Source organism: Callithrix jacchus, chromosome 21, assembly GCF_049354715.1.
Source record: "Callithrix jacchus isolate 240 chromosome 21, calJac240_pri, whole genome shotgun sequence".
In the NCBI taxonomy this organism is placed as follows: Eukaryota; Metazoa; Chordata; class Mammalia; order Primates; family Cebidae; genus Callithrix; species Callithrix jacchus.
This window is the reverse complement of record NC_133522.1, coordinates 47,665,955-47,683,475: the sequence shown is the minus strand read 5'-3', so window position 1 is coordinate 47,683,475 and position 17,521 is coordinate 47,665,955. Positions and strand designations below refer to the sequence as shown.

General features: G+C 52.7%; 1 protein-coding gene and 1 pseudogene across 1 annotated transcript in view; both read left to right on the top strand.

Annotated features, from left to right (window-relative positions):
* Positions 1-923: 923 nt before the first annotated feature.
* LOC144580654 (uncharacterized) lies at positions 924-2,218 on the top strand (annotated as a pseudogene).
* PRDM15 (PR/SET domain 15) overlaps positions 1,429-17,521 on the top strand; it is an 84,728-nt gene continuing 68,635 nt past the window's right edge. The window contains 1 exon segment of the mRNA XM_035282801.3: positions 1,429-1,493. The gene's annotated coding sequence lies outside the window, so the exon portion shown is untranslated.

Sequence of the window (17,521 nt, the reverse complement as noted above, 5' to 3'; positions counted from 1 at the left end):
CCCAGCATAGGGCAACACAGAAGCCACTGCAGAATGCTGGGCCAGGCAGAGAACCCAGCCGTAACAGAGCAACACTTGCCTACTGTCTCTGGCTGCCCAGCCCTGCACCCTATGGATGTGCCCAGGTGCAACACTTCCCATGGGATGGCACGTGGTTATGACTAACCTTATACATCTAACATTCATGCAAGCAAGTCCGTCTCTGGCATGAATCCTGCATGTGAGTCAAAGGCTGTGTGCATTTAGAATTTTTATGGATATCCACAAATTATCTGAATGGAAGCTGTACTAATTTATTCTCCTACCAGCAAAGGAGAGAGCTTGTTTCTCTAGTTTCTTCAAAATTTAAGCTTTTTTTTTGAGGCAAGGTCTCGCTGGTTTTGTTGCTCAGGCTGGAGCGCAGTGGCACGATCACAGCTCACTGCAGCCTCAACCTGTGAGACTCAAGTGACCCTCCTGTCCCAGCCTCCTGAGTAGCTGAGGCTATGGGCACGTGCCACTAAGCCCAGCTAAGGTTTTTAGAGACAGGGTCTGGCTATGTTGTCCAGGCTGTATTAAACTTTTAAAAAATCTTTGCTAATCTAATAAAAATGATTTTACGGTGACTTTGTTTCTCATTACGGCGTAGTTGAATAGCTTCTCATATACTTAAGAACCATCGAATTTCCTGGGAACTGTCCATCCATATGCTTTGCTCATGTTTCTATATGCATATTTATAAGTGTACTGATTCCTAAGAGCCTCGCATACGAGAGGGAAAGGAGCCCTCCTGTAGTAGCAATTTAAAATCGTTGCCCGTTCATGACTTGTCTTTCTGAATGGAGGCTTTTTGCCAGGCAGCAATGAACAAGACGGTCTGCCTCTCCGAATGCGGGCGGCCAGGACTAAGGTGAAAGTTCCTCGCTTCGTCTCAACGTTTTGTCATGGCACACACACTAGGCGGAGGGGGTCAAGAGAGGCCACAGCGGCCCTCACGGAAGAACCTAGAGCCAGGCCCGTGGCCGAGCCCGTCCGGCCGGACTCCCCTCCCAGCCCCTCGCGAGCACAGAGCTCGTGTCCCAAAGCCCACCCCGCCGGCCAAATCCCGAGGCCACCGTGAGTGGGGGCAAGTCCCAGGCCTGCTCCAGAGAAAAACTCGACCCCACCCACCGCCACCACTGCCCAACCCCGCAAGAAACGCGTCCCAGGAGATGGAGGGGGAGCTGCACGTGCGCGTGGGCGGCGGGGCCGTGCCACGTGGGAGGGGGCCGCGCGCGGAATCCCCTGCTGCCAGACCCGCCCCGCGAGCGCCCACTGCCCCGTCCACGCCGCGCACGTCCCGCAGGCCTCGCCAGCCGCGCCCCCGTCTCGCCGGCGCCCCCCGCGCCCGGATGCAAACTACAAGTCCCGCCATGCCCCGCCACCGCCCCCCGGCTTCCGGTGCTGCGCAGTTTCCGGAGCGGATCGCAACCCGGAGTCCGGATCCGATCCCGCTCTGCACATTCCAAAGGCAGGTAAAGCTCTGGGCCCCGCGCCTGCCGCCCGCCCTGGCGCGCGACCCGCCCGTCCTGGCCCACGCCGGCCGCCCCCGCGAGCTCCGGCGCGCCCCGGACCTGGCGCCCCCCGCCCCCCGCGCCCGGCCGCCGCGCGCCGCCCCGGTCCAGCCGCCATGCCGACTGTTCTTTGTTACATTCGCCGGCTGCGGGCACCGTTGGCGATCGGAGTCAAAACCCGGCTGGATTTCCCGGAGCCGCTCCGGGATCGCCCTGCGCGCCGCCCGCCCGCCGGGTCCCGCCGCCGCGGGCGCTCCTGGCTGGGCCCAGCGCCCCCGCCCCCGGCCTTGCGCCCCCCGCCCGCCCGCGGCCATGCCCAGCGTGGAGCCGCGGAGCTGCCGGGCCGCGTTCGCCCGTGGGCGCGGCGCGGGGTCTCCGCCGCCCCCGGCCCGTGGCCCCGCGGCCCCGATCCCCGGGCGGCTTCTTCGCCGAGGGCCTCGGGGGTGTCGTTGTCCCCGCCCTCGGGAACAGCCGGTGCGGGGCGCACGGGAGGGTCCCTGGACCCCACCCCCGCGTTTAGAGAAGCTGAGTCCGGGTGATGGGGTCCCCAGGCCCCCTGCGCCTTATTTTCGTAAGCCTTTTGGTAGCAGAGAGAAGGTAGCGAGGTGGATGGACGGGTGACGCGCGCCTGCCCGGGGCGGGTGGCCGTGCGGGGACTGGGCGCGCCCGTCGCCCAGGTGAGACCCGCCTCCCGCGGACAGGTGGGGACAGGGGCCACGTGCGGCCTCAGGCGAGAGGGAAGGTGTTCACGCAGGGGTCGGCCTTGAGAAGACAGAAATGAAAACTCATGGAAATAAATACCACTACCTGGTGGTTAGAGTTATCACCCGTTTGCCTTCCTTAAGCCCGTGAGGTAGTGGATGGGTTTTTCTCCCACAAATGCTCAGAAATTGCCCCTCACCCCCGAGCTCCCAAAGAGAGTTTAAAACGGTAGAAACAAGTGTGTGATCAGAGACACGTGGACCTATGTGTGTATTTAAAGCTGCCAACCTTGTTTTAAAAAAAAACTACATTGGCTTAAGCCAGACTCAGGTGAATTTAGAGAACCCAGTTTGGTTCCTGAAGGTGTTTTTAAGGATGACATGGAAAGGCACCAGTGGTTTCGTGATGAACTCTGAAAGGTAGCAGTGACAGTCCTGCGAGAATGCAGTGCTGTAAACGCTTTTGAAAAGGGAGGCGCCCCACCCGGCGCACACGCCGCTACCATATTTTGTTTCAAGCTCGGACATTTTCACATTTCACGTTTTCGCTGCTTCACTCCTTCCCCAGATTTCCCGACGTCGCTGCCTCATGGTGAAAGATGAAGTACTAGCTCTATAATTCAGATTTTCAAAAGAAAAACATAACAATTTTTTTTAATAGTTTGTTTTTCTTCTTACATCTGTGATTCAAACTTTTTGCAGCGAAGTACCCGGCAGGGCATAAACTAGTATGTCCCATTTTGGAAGCAGGCGGGATGATTATTTCTCCAGAAGACAAATAAATAAATGTAATAATCAACTGTGGTTGGAAGGCTGCTAGCCTGTCTTAGAATGACTGTATTCGACAAAGAACTCTGTTCACTTAGGATGTTGCTCTCATACCATTTTTGATGTCACTATCTGTGCAGCGGGCGAGGAAAGAACAGTCCTGCCATCTTGCAGTGAAGGGAGATTTAAGGCAACTGTGTCTTCCACCTGTGTGCTCCGGGGCTGGGATGGCAAGCAGAGACCTAAATGCTTTCTCAGACTCGGTTCCTCATTTGCAAAGCATGAATGGCCCTGCTCAGCTCCCCTCACCTCACAGTGCTAGTGTGTGTAGATATTCATTCATTCCGCCGTGGTTCATTCTTCCTACCAGTGTTTGTTGAACGCCTGTTACATGCCCCAAGCTGTAGTGGACAGAAGAGAGGGCTACACCTAACACCTGGTGGACCTGATGTTCTGGTAGGGGGGAAGGGGGGGCAGGCGGGAGGTGGTGTAGACAGAAAATCATAAACTGTCAGTTAAGGCGGTGGGAAGAGCATGAAGAAAGGAAGTGGGGCAGGCAGGTGTCAGGCCAGGGATGGGGCGCTTGGGGGTGGGACCAGAAGGGACCATGTGAGGAGGGGCCACAGCGCAGACCAGTGCTATGAGGGAGCCTCTGGTAGAACTGGGCAGGGTGGTACCTGCCCTACCAGGCAGATGGTGGCAAGTGCAAAGGCCCTGGGGTAGGATGAGCCCAGGATGGGACAGGCCAGTGTGGCCGTGCAGGCGGGGCAGCAGGGGCTAGGCACCCAGCAGAGATTTTATTCCGAGTGCCTTGTGGATGAGTGCCTTATGGATGCCGCTGAGGGGCTTTGAGCAGTGGTGGGGCAGAGCAGTGGTGGGGATGCCACTGAGGGGCTTTGAGCAGTGGTGGGATGGAGCTGGCTTCATAGGAATCCAGGCCCAGCCTGTTTCCACTCCACGTAGCTTGGAGGCAGAAGGGGAGATGGGGCAGCACAGAGCCAGATCCAGAGCCAGGCAGGCCTGCTGGGAAATGTGTGGTGGGTGACTAGAGTTGCTGTTTACTGAAGTGCAGGTGATGGCTGTGTCCTGGGTGTGGAGGTGACTAGAGGGACTCAGAGGCCCTGTAGACCAGACATCTTCATACTCCCTCTCAGAGTGGGAGAAGCCCCTGCCCTGGGCCCATGTCCACTCCTCAAAAGGCTCCTCCTAAGGACAGATCCCTCTTGCAGTGGCGGGCCCAGGGGTGTGGGAACCATGGGGTCCCAGCAGATGTGAGGGTGTTGGGGAGTGAGTGGCTCCCCTAGGGCCACAGGCCTGTAGTATGTGGGAGCCTCTGCCTGCGGCATTCATGGTGATCGTTGATGGCAAGTTGATCTTTGATGAATTCAGACTCGGAACTCGAGAGGATGTGGCACTGGGGGACTCTGCTGTGACCAAGCCTCTTCTGCTCCCATCTCCTTATTTCTGGAACTGGCTTCTCTGCGCTCACATTTCTAGAAAGAGGAATAGGGACAGAGGTGAGCATTTGTCCGTCATGTGTGAACTGATCGGGGGCGGAGCTCTTTCTCTTCTGTGAAACACAGCTTTCATGTTAGATGATGTCAAAGCGCAGACTGTTCCTGTTTTGACTGGTGGCGTTTCAGTTGCAGTCTTACCACATAAGGAGGTTTTGTTCGAGCTGGACCGCTTATATGGTGCTGGTCCCTAAGATCACAGTACCGTGTTTTCACTCGACCTTTTCCACATTGAGATATGTTCAGATAAACAAATACTGTGATGTTACAGGTGCCTACAGTATTGTGAATAGTCAGGTGCTGTACAGGTTCGTAGCCTAGGTGTGTAGCAGGCTGTCCCATCTAGGGTTGTGTATGCACACTAACTACAGAATCGCACAGCAATGTATTTCTCAGGGTGTATCACCACCGTCGAGCACATGTGACTACTGCAGTGACAGTCACCACCGTCGAGCACACGCGACTACTGCAGTGACAGTCACCACCATGGAGCACACGCGACTCTACTGCAGTGACAGTCACCACCATGGAGCACACGTGACTACTGCAGTGACAGTCACCACCATGGAGCACACGTGACTACTGCAGTGACAGTCACCACCATGGAGCACACGCGACTACTGCAGTGACAGTCACCACCATGGAGCACACGTGACTACTGCAGTGACAGTCACCACCATGGAGCACACGCGACCGTACTGCAGTGACAGTCACCACCATGGAGCACACGTGACTACTGCAGTGACAGTCACCACCATGGAGCACACGCGACTCTACTGCAGTGACAGTCACCACCATGGAGCACACGTGACTACTGCAGTGACAGTCACCACCATGGAGCACACACGACTCTACTGCAGTGACAGTCACCACCATGGAGCACACGTGACTACTGCAGTGACAGTCACCACCATGGAGCACACGTGACTACTGCAGTGACAGTCACCACCATGGAGCACACGCGACTACTGCAGTGACAGTCACCACCATGGAGCACACGTGACTACTGCAGTGACAGTCACCACCATGGAGCACACGCGACCGTACTGCAGTGACAGTCACCACCATGGAGCACACACGACTCTACTGCAGTGACGGTCACCACCATGGAGCACACACGACTCTACTGCAGTGACGGTCACCACCATGGAGCACACGCGACTACTGCAGTGACGGTCACCACCATGGAGCACACGTGACTACTGCAGTGACAGTCACCACCATGGAGCACACGCAACTCTACTGCAGTGACAGTCACCACCATGGAGCACACGTGACTACTGCAGTGACAGTCACCACCATGGAGCACACGCGACTACTGCAGTGACAGTCACCACCATGGAGCACACACGACTACTGCAGTGACAGTCACCACCATGGAGCACACGCGACTCTACTGCAGTGACAGTCACCACCATGGAGCACACGTGACTCTACTGCAGTGACAGTCACCACCATGGAGCACACGCGACTCTACTGCAGTGACAGTCACCACCATGGAGGACACGTGACTACTGCAGTGACAGTCACCACCATGGAGCACACGCGACTACTGCAGTGACAGTCACCACTGAGCACACGCGACCGTACTGCAGTGACAGTCACCACCATGGAGCACACACGACTCTACTGCAGTGACAGTCACCACCATGGAGCACACGTGACTACTGCAGTGACAGTCACCACCATGGAGCACACGCGACTACTGCAGTGACAGTCACCACCATGGAGCACACGTGACTACTGCAGTGACAGTCACCACCATGGAGCACACGTGACTACTGCAGTGACAGTTCAATCCAAGAGAAGTTAGCACAACCCCGTGGTTGTAGAAAATCAAGACAAATTCCATTTATTTGCACGTTCGTGTTGCAAAAAGATACAGTGGGGAATCAGTAGAGTAATTTCAAGCACGAATATACGACACCACGTTTGCATTTTGTGGTAACAGAGATAATTCCTGGAGGAAGAAGGGGACACTTTCTGGCCCTTAAAGAAGAGCCCCTCATGTTCGTCATAAATAGATGGCCGTGGCTGTCACGTTGTCGTGCCTAGATTCCGATAGGTATGTTTACAAGAGTGACATGGGGCTTTATATGAAGTCGGTATTTGCGGTTTGCTGGCAGTGCTGTCCCTTGCGGCTGCTTAAAGCAGGGATGACGGTTTATGCTGTCAGCCTAAATGCAGGGAGTAATGTTTTAGGAAACACTTTTGTGGGGATACTGGCAAAACTCAAAGGGCCTGGCCGCTCCTGGTTCCAGGCGTCAGGTGAAGCTGTCTCTGGGGCCTGGGGAGGGCGAGGCGCCGCCAGGAGGCTGGCTTCGGAGTTGGGGGTTGGGGGAAGTGCTACATTCAGAGGGAAGGAGGTCCAGGTAGCCAGCTTGGGGTACCCCCTGTGGAGGCCCTGGAGGGGAGGTGCAGACAGCAAAGGGGCTTGGGCAGGAGCATGTAGGAGAAGGACTCTCCAGGGCAGAAGGGGTTTCCAGAGGAGGCAGTAAGGATGACTTAGGATGTGGAGGAGCTTGGACTGGGCGGGGTCCTGCTGAAGCCACTCATCCTACATGAATCTTACTCAGAGCAGGAGAAGCTGAGATCCGCACCCTGGCCTGGAGTCCTCCAAGCCCGTGGGGTCTGCTGAGCACAGATGGCTGGAGCCTGGCTTTCTCACCTGCCTGAGATGCACCGTCTGTTCCTGGCTCCCTCTGACTGATCCCCTTGCTCGCCATGGTTTGGGTCTCCACCGGACAGCTCTGAGTGTTGACCTATTACGAGCATCGTCAGTAAACCTCGACTGAATGGGGTGGCTCCAGGCAAGCTCAGTGTCAGTCGGGGGCCTTCATTCCTGGTGTGGGTTGGGCCTGCAGGACGTAAATGTGGCTGGACTATGACTTCCCACTCACTGGACCAAGAGTCTGCTTTGGAGAAGGGGTGTTCCAGGTGTCTCAGAACCCTCTGGGCCTCTGGCCTTGTGTAAGTTTCTACACACACACATGCGCGCGTGCGCACACACACGTATATGGTAGTCAGTTATAGTAGGTTTGCCTTTTACTGCGACCAAAACCATAAATGCTGTTGTAGCGCCTCGTTAGGCAAGAGGTTAACAGGGTCCTTGTTCTGAGCAGCCGCCTCTGCTCTGACTGGCAGGTGGTCCTGTGGTCTGGATTCCTCGTCTCCCTGGGTTCCTGTCCCCAGCACATCTGACTTCTCCAGGCTTTACTCTCTGCCTCTTCTCATTCCCTCTGTGGTGCTCTCCCTGATCTCATGCTGAGAATACGTGAGAACCTGCTTTTTAAAATATGCTAAGCCAGCACTCCCAGCCCTCCACCATCCAAGCCCTTTGGGGTCACTCAAGCCTTACCATTAAGTAGGAATCAGTCCTCCCACTTTTTTTTGTTAAGCAAACACAGGGTGGGAGGACTGTGTTAGAGCACCCTCAGTGTGGTAGAATCTCTACTGCCTCGGTTTGCTTTTTTTTTTTTGTGACAGTCTTGCTTCATCACGTAGGCTGGAGGGCAGTGGTGTGATCTCCGTCTCAGCTCACTGCAACTTCCACCTCCTGAGTTCAAGCAGTCTCCCCACCTCGGGCTCCCAAGTGGGTGGGACTATGGGTGTGTGCCACCATGCCTGGTTAATTTTTGTGTTTTTTGTAGAGATGGGGTTTCTCCATGTTTCAAGCTGGTCTCAAATTCCTGGGCTTCAGTGATCCTCCCACCTCAGCCTCCCAAACTGCTGGGATTAGAGGTGTAAGCCGCCGCGCCAGCACCGTTTCCGTTTTAATATGGTAGAATGCACACCTTTCTCTCCCTCTTAAAGAACCAGATGTGAAATGAGAACCATAGATACCATCGTTGATGAAAGTAAGAGTTCAGCAGGTGAGAACAGAGAAGAAATCGTCAACAGTACAAGCAAACGGCGGGGCTGAGGACGTGCTGCCAGGGTGAGGGGACAGTCGGTGGCAGCATCAAAGCAGGTCACGGAAATTCAGGTTGCAGGAGCTAGAGCAAAACTTCCGGAAGGTTCTGCAGGTAGAGAGCTTCGCAGAAGAGCTTTGCTGGGAGGAAAGACACAGGTGCATCAGCCACGATGCTGGAAGCTGATGGACCATGGAGTCCTTTGTTGGACACTGGGCATTCGGAGTGACAGTGACCAGTGACTGTGTACCCAGGCAGCCCAATTGAGGTGTGGGGGTAGAATAAGGACATTCACAGACATGACACATCCTCCCACAAGATACACCCCCATGTGCCCTCCTACGGAAACTACAGGAAAATGCTCTTTCCAGAGGCAGGGAGTAAACCAAGGAAGCAGTGAGGCTCAGGAAACAGCGCCACATGCAGGAGAAGGAACCGGGCCCAAGGGTGATGGGGAAGGGGCGGCCCAGGATGCAGCTTGTGTAGACCTTGAGGGCATGGGACAAGGAGGTGAGTGCTGGGAAGCACAGCGGAACCCCTGGGCCAGCTCATAGGTCTGAGCCGGTGAAAAACCGTAAGGAGAAGGCATCGCAGGGTGGGGAAGATGTGGCCATGGTGCCTTCCCCTCCCACCACCACCAGCAACGGCCTGCGCACATGCGGCACTCGAAACTGCACACAGACAGCAAAGACAAAAGCCACGTGGGCTGGGCGCGGTGGCTCACGCCTGTCATCCCAGCACTTTGGGAGGCTGAGGTGGGTGGATCACGAGGTCACAGGTCAAGACCAGCCTGGCCACGATGGTGAAACCCCGTCTCTACTAAATTTATAAAAATTAGCCAGGCGTGGTGGTGGGTGCCTGTAGTACCAGCTGCTCGGGAGGCTGAGCCAGGCGTGGTGCCAGGCGCCTGTAGTACCAGCTGCTCGGGAGGCTGAGGCAGGCGTGGTGCTGGGCGCCTGTAGTACCAGCTGCTCGGGAGGCTGAGCCAGGCGTGGTGCCGGGTGCCTGTAGTACCAGCTGCTCGGGAGGCTGAGGCAGGCGTGGTGCTGGGCGCCTGTAGTACCAGCTGCTCGGGAGGCTGAGCCAGGTGTGGTGCCGGGCGCCTGTAGTACCAGCTGCTCGGGAGGCTGAGGCAGGGAATTGCTTGAACCTGATTGCACTACTTCACTCCAGCCTGGGTGACGAGAGCAAAACTCCATCTCAAAAAAAAAAAAGACCTCGTGCACAGGAAGCCACCTAACGGTTCTAGAAACTGACTGTAACGCCCTTTCTTTCTGATCTTACTACTCACTAAATGCGGTGCTTTCGTCCGGCCGAATCCGTGGTTCAGCGTGCCCAGCAGTGTGCCCTTTGCCCTCTCCTGGGCACTCCTGCCCCCGACCTCCGCCCCTGCCCCACACAACAGTAGGAAGCAAAACGTATGCACGGCATACTGAACGTTTCTGACACAAAGCGGTGATACATGTTTGCGATGATGGATGCGCTTATTCCCTGACCTGCTCACTGTCCGTTATAAGCATCAGTTTGTACTCCTTAAATAGGTACAATCGATTGCGTGTCAAAGAAATGAAAACTACAAACAATAAAGCCTAAGGAAAAATAACAAATCAATTAACTTTAAAGTTATTGATGATGAACTTGTTTAAGTTCATTATTAATTTTATTTTTTAAGAAAACATATTAATAATGAACTAGTTAAGGAAGCCAGTAATAATTTCAGAGTCATAATGTATAAATCGATTTAACTATAATCATATTGGGAAATGAGGGGAGGGGAAGAGACTCTAAGAAAGCCAACCCTTGAGTTGTAGAAGCAGATGTAGCAGAAAGACAGGCTCGAATGGCCTCCCTGGAGAATGGGATAGAAAATGGAGGAGTGGAGAAGGGGCACTTTTTGTTTTTTTAAAGGTGTTTATATAGATAACTTTTTTTTTTTTTTTTGAAACGGAGTCTCACTGTCACCCAGACTGGAGTGTAATGGCATGATCTTCACTCACTGTGACCTCTGCCTCCCTGGCTCATGCAATTCTCCTGCCTCAGCCTCCCGAGTAGCTGGGATTACAGGCACCTACCACTACGCCAGGCTAATTTTTGTATTTTTAGTAAAGACGGGGTTTCACCATGTTGGTCAGGCTGATCTCGAACTCCCGACCTCAGGTGATCTGCCTGCCTTGGCCTCACAAAGTGCTGGGATTACAGGTGAGAGCCACCACGCCCGGCATAGGTAGCATTTTGATGAAACCAAGAGGTTCAGAAAGTGAGAAAAGAAGATAAATCATAAAAGAAATAGTCAGGCCAGGCGCGGTGGCTCAAGCCTGTAATCCCAGCACTTTGGGAGGCCGAGGTGGGTGGATCACGAGGTCAAGAGATCGAGACCATCCTGGTCAACATGGTGAAACCCCGTCTCTACTAAAAATTACAAAAAATTAGCTGGGCACAGTGGCCCGTGCCTGTAATCCCAGCAACTCAGGAGGCTGAGGCAGGAGAATTGTCTGAACCCAGGAGGCGGAGGTTGCGGTGAGCCGAGATCGCGCCATTGCACTCCAGCCTGGGTAACAAGAGCGAAACTCCATCTCAAAAAAAAAAAAAAAAAAAAGAAATAGTCTAAGGAAACCTTGAACTATTTATAGTTATGTGATAACTATTTGCTTTGTATAGAATAAACATTTTAGAGAAGACAAAAAGACGTGGAAATAAAAGGGCCCGATGTTCCATTGTGTCCTGGGGCCTTCCTTGCCTATGGGCCAGGCCAGGCCTAGGAGCATCCTGGTACATAGGTGTGCTGCTCTGCAGGTGGAGGCCGGCTGGCCGCAGGAGAGGCCGCACTCAGCAGAGCCTGTCAGAGCACCCCTTGTGTTCCCAGGTCTTGAGCCTGGGTGCTGGTGAGGCGATACAGTCTGGGGGAACGGCAGCGGTCCCAGGGAAGGAGGCTGCTGGTTGGCCATCAGTGGTAATGGCAGAGGACCCCTGTTCGTGTCTGTCGTGTTTCAGGACACATGGAGAGGGACACTGGGCTCTTCGTATCTACTTTCGAGACCCACTGTGGGCCTATAGGTCCCAGATTGGGAACCAGAGGGTCAGTGAGTGGCTCTTGGACACATTTCTGGGCAGTGAGGTGTCCGACATGGAGCCACTGAGCCCTGCCAAGTCCTGCTGGGTCTCCGTCTGGTGTGCTGTTGCCTGCAACTGGAATCCTGCCCTGCCTCCTGTGGGATTACTCCAGTGGGGGAGGAAGGGTCTGAGCCCAGACAGGGACAGCCTATGGCTTTAATAATGGCAGCTGCTACTTGAGAGGGACAGTGACAGGGAGGGTGACCCCAGGCGGAGGCAGAGGTGGTAGTGCGGGAGGTGAGGAGGTCCTGTGGGAGAAATGCACGGCCAAGGACGGTCCCCCAAACACTCCTGGGACATGTGGGACCCCTGGATGAGGCTGGAAGAAAGCATTGTAGTTAATGGGAAATGAGATTAGAAAGGGAGTTACCACCGGCTTAGAGAATGCATGCATTTTGGCCGGGCGTGGTGGCTCAATCCCAGCACTTTGGGAGGCTGAGGCAGGTGGATCACGAGGTCAAGAGATCGAGACCATCCTGGTCTACATGGTGAAACCCCGTCTCTACTAAAAATACAAAAAATTAGCTGGGCATGGTGGCGCGTGCCTGTAATCCCAGCTACTCGGATGGCTGAGGCAGGAGAATTGCCTGAACCTAGGAGGCAGAGGTTGCGGTGAGCCGAGATCGCGCCGTTGCACTCCAGCCTGGGTAACAAGCGAAACTCCCTCTCAAAAAAAAAAAAAAAAAAAAAAGAATGCATGCATTTTAACTGCTGGGTAGCAGGCAGTGAGGAGCGGTTGCTATATTATGCCATTTCATCACAGCTTTGGAAGCTGGGTTAAAAATCTCTGTCTACCCATCAGTATCTGTTTTATCCTTATTTTATGAGATGGTAACAGTGAGCTGAAATGTGGAAGTTGTGCCAGCTGAAAGGCACTTGGTGAGTCCTAGGCCCCCCGTTTTATAAGGTGAGGACACTGAGGCCCATGGAGGGGCCATGCCTCACTGAGGTCTCTCTCATCTGGTCAACAGCAGAGGTGGACTCACACCCTGGGCCTGGCATCTAGTCCTCTTGGAGCAAAGCCAGGCCCTGCCCCTCTGCCAACCCGGGAGTTTGCAGTGTGGACCGTCCTTTTTAGCACATTCATCACTGTGCAAAAGGTGCTGTTTGCTCAAATAAACTTGGGAACCTGCTGGACAGAACACGTCTCAGCTGGGCACAGTGGCTCAGGACTGTAATCCCAGCACTTTGGGAGGCCTAGGTGGGCAGACCTAGAGATCGAGTCAAGAGATGGAGACTCTCCTGGCCAACGTGGTGAAACCCCATCTCTACTAAATACACAAAAATTAGCTGGGTGTGGTGGCGGGCGCCTGTAGTCCCAGCTACTTTGGAGGCTGAGGCAGGAGAATTGCTTGAATCTGGGAGGTGGAGGTTGCAGTGAGCCGAGATTGGGCCACCGCACTCTAGCCTGGGTGACAAAGTGAGACTGAGACTGTCTAAAAAAAAAAAAAAAATCGGGAGAACGATCCAAGATGGCCGATCGCTAACATCCCGGGATTGCAGCTCTCAGGGAAGGCGCGGAGAACTAGAGGACGCCACACTTTCAGACAAAGTCTGGTCGCTCACGAAGCAGAAGATCCCCCAGTGGTGGAAACACACGAGTCACCAGCGCGACTCTCGTGGTCGGCGCAGCGGTTCCGCCGGCACCTCGATGTGGCAGCGCTCGGCGCAGAGTAAACGGGACAGGTTCCCCTTCTGACCGAGGTTGGAGCCCCGGGAAGGCAGAGTCGCCTACTACGGAAACAAGAAGGAAGCCCGACAAGATAATCCTGGGCAGAAAAGCACCATCAGTTTTAAGGCCACTGCTCTGGCCCTGGGAACTAACAACCTGGACGTCCACTCAAGAGACCTAATCTGAAAGTTGGTAATTTCAAAGACGAGAGGAGGATAAATTTACAATGACGGGAAGAAACCAGCGTAAAAAAGCTGAGAATACTCAAAGTCAGAACGCCTCTCCCTCTAAAGATGATCACAGCTCCACATCGACAATGGAACAAGGCTTGATGGAGAACGAGCGCCTCCTGATGACAGAATCACTCTTCAAGGAATGGATAATAACAAACTTCGGTGAGTTAAAAGACCATGTTGTAGCCCAACGTAAAGAAACTAGGAACTTTGAAAAAAGGTTTGATGAAATCCTATTGAGAATAGACAACTTAGAGAGGAGTATGAGTGAATTAATGGAACTGAAGAATACAATACAGGAACTCCGAGAAGTATGCACAGGTTTAAACACTCGAATTGTTCAAGCAGAAGAAGGGATATCAGAGGTCAAAGTCCAACTTAATGAAATAAAACGTGAAGAAAAGATTAGAGAAAAAAGGATAAAAAGGAATGAGCAAAGTCTCCAAGAAATGTGGGACTATGTGAAAAGACCAAATTTACGTTTGATTGGTGTACCTGAATGCGACGGAGAGAATGAATCCAAGCTGGAAAATACTCTTCAGGATATTATTCAGGAAAATTTTCCTAAACTAGCAAAGCAGGTCAACATTCAACCCCAGGTAATACAGAGAACACCACAAAGATATTCCTCAAGAAGAGCAACCCCAAGGCACATAATCGTTAGATTCACCAGGGTTGAAACGAAGGAGAAGATACTAAGGGCAGCCAGAGAGAAAGGTCGGATAACCCACAAAGGCAAGCCTATCAGACTTACAGCAGATCTCTCAGCAGAAACTCTACAAGCCAGAAGAGAGTGGGGGCCAATATTCAACATCCTCGAAGAACAGAACCTTCAGCCCAGAATTTCATATCCAGCCAAACTAAGCTTCACAACTGAAGGAAAAATAAAATCTTTTATGAACAAGCAAGAACTCGGAGATTTTATTACCACCAGGCCTGCTTTACAAGAGCTTCTGAAAGAAGCATTACACACAGAAAGAAACAACCAGTATTAGCCTTTCTAAAAATACACCAAAAAGTAAAGAGCACCAACATAAAGAAGAATTTACACCAACAAATGGATAAAACAGCCAGTCAACATCAAATGGCAGTAACCCTAAATTTAAATTGACTGAATTCCCAATCAAAAGACACAGCCAAAACCCAACGGCATGTTACATCCAGACCTGTTTCACATGCAACGATACACAAAGACTCAAAACAAAGGGATGGAGAAAGATTTACCAACCAAATGGAGAGCAAAAATAAATAATAAATAAATAAAAAGCAGGAGTTGCAATTCTTGTATCAGATAAAATAGATTTTAAAGCAACAAAGATATAGTGGTAAAAGGATCAATGCAACAACAAGAGCTAACGATCCTAACACCCAGATAGGAGACTTAGATTCAATGAGACAGAAAATTAATAAGGATATCAAGGACTGGAACTCAGATCCAGAACAAGTAAACTTAATAAATATTTATAGAGCTCTCCACTTCAAATACACAAAATATACATTCTTGTCAATACCACATCACACCTACCCATAAGTTTAAATGAAACATTGATTGGCCATTATTAATACCCAATTTTTTTCAAAATAAAGCAATATTTCCATTTACTCTCCCTCTTTCTCTTCCTCTCCTTTACTTTTTTTTTTTCTTTCCTTCTCTCAAAAAAAAAGAAATCAACTTGTAAACCTCTAGATCCAGGTCGGCAATGTCTCTTTCATTGCTTGATTTCCTTTCTTCCCTTCCCTCCCTCCCTCCCCGCTTCCTCCCTTCCTTCCTTCCTTCATCCATTCCTTCCTCCCTACCGTCCTTATTCCCTTCCTTCCTGCCTTCCTCCCCCCCCCAAAAAAAAAAAAAAAAAAAAATCTCAGCAGAGATTGTTGTTGTGGTACTTCTTGGGGCCTCTCCTCCAGTGTGTGTCGTGACTCCAGAGTGGGAACGTGTCGGGTTTCACAGACTGACTTAGCCAGAGTCCCTCTCCGCACGCCCACAGGCCCCCGAAGCCCCCCCCCACGCCCACAGGCCCCCGAAGGCCCCCCCACGCCCACAGGCCCCTGAAGGCCCCCCCCACGCCCACAGGCCCCCGAAGGCCCCCCCCACGCCCACAGGCCCCCGAAGGCCCCCCCACGCCCACAGGCCCCTGAAGGCCCCCCCCACGCCCACAGGCCCCCGAAGGCCCCCCCCACGCCCACAGGCCCCCGAAGGCCCCCCCACGCCCACAGGCCCCCGAAGGCCCCCCCCACGCCCACAGGCCCCCGAAGGCCCCCCCCATGCCCACAGGCCCCCGAAGGCCCCCCCAGCATCTTTCAGGATGGTTCTGTGGCACATATTTTTGAAAATACATTTGCTTTTTCCCTTTAGTGAGTTTTCCCTTAGTGCTTCTGATACCGTGACGAGGGCATGTGCCCAGGGAAAGATGCTCCCCCTGCTTCCATAAGCATTCCCCGAGCCTCAAGACCAGGGCTGGCTTCTGAGCGCTTGAGATGTGTCTGGTCCAAATGAAGATACGTGGTAAGGGTTCAATACACACTGGGTTGCTAAGGCTTAGTATGAAAAAGTTCCCTAATACTTTTTTATAGATTTAAAAAATATTTTTATTAATGTCAACATTATATTTTGGATTTACTAGATTAAAAAAATGTTACTAAAATTCCATATTGTGAATCGTAGCAAGAATTTTTATGGCATAAAACAAGATTATTCTAAAATTTCTATGGACAGGTAAAGGAACTGGAATAGAATGGCTGGAGCAATTTTACAAAAGGAGAATAAAGTGGGAGGAGCCCTTCTGCCCAGCTTTGAGACTTGCTGTGAAGTTAGTCATCAAGACTGCATTGGTTGGCCTCCGCCGAGCGCGGTGATGCTGGAGAGGTCAGCGGGCTAGCAGGGAGCCCCAGGCATAGACTCACATAAGCGTGGGCACCTGGCTTGGACAGAGGCACAGGAGCCACTCAGCAGTGCTGAGGCCATGGGGCACAACAGGCAAAAAGGTGGACCTTAGCTCAGCCTCTCAGCATATACAAAACTATCTCAGATTGGATACAGATTTACGTGTAAGATGTACAATTACAAGACTTTTCTAGCTGCGCATGGTGGCTCACGCCTATAATCCCAGCACTTGGAGGCCAAGGAGTTCAAGACCAGCCTTGGCAACATAGTGAGACCCCCGTCTCTCCAAAGAAATAACAGTAACAATAGCTGGGCATGGTGACGTGCGCCTATAGTCCCAGCCACTCAGCAGGCCGAGGCGGGAGAGCGCTTGAGCCCCGGAGGTAGAGGTTGCAGTGAGCCGAGATCATGCCGCTGCACTCCAGCCTGGGGAAACACAGGAGAAAGGCTTTGGAACCTTGGGCTTGGTGAAGAGCAGTCTGTGAAAGGGAAAGTCAATCCATTAGGTGTCAACAAAGTTAAAAACCATCGCTCTGCAGAAGACCCTAACACCGCGAGTAGGAGGGATGAAAAGACAAGCCCCAGACAGGGAGAAAATACTTGCAAACTACTCGTGACAAAGCATCTATATATACAGATAAGGAACTTTCATACACATCGGTAAAATAACCCTGTCAGTCCAACTAGAAAATGGGCAAAAGGGCCAGATGCGGTGGCTCACGCCTATAATCCCAGCACTTTGGGAAACCGATGCGGGTGGATCACGAGGTCAAGAGATGGAGACCATCCTGGCCAACATGGTGAAACCCCGTCTCTATAAAAAAATACAAGAATTAGCCAGGCGTGGTGGCGTGCGCCTATAGTTCCAGCTACTTGGGAGGCTGAGGCAGGAGACTTACTTGAACCCAGGAGGCGAAGGTTGCAGCGAGCCGAGATTGCGCCACTGCACTCCAGGCTGGGTGACAGAGCGAGACTCCGTCTCAAAAAAACACGAAAATTGGCAAAAGACACGAAAAGCCACCTTTTGCTGAAGAGCATTTATTAATACACGTGGCCAGAAGCAATGAAAAGATATTCAGCATCGTTGGCCACTAGGGAAATGCAAATGAAGACCACGAGGAGACACCACTTCACCTCTCCGGAGTGGCACCACCGGAGGCTGCTGAGGGAGTCTCCTGCATCGCTGGTGGGAGTGCAA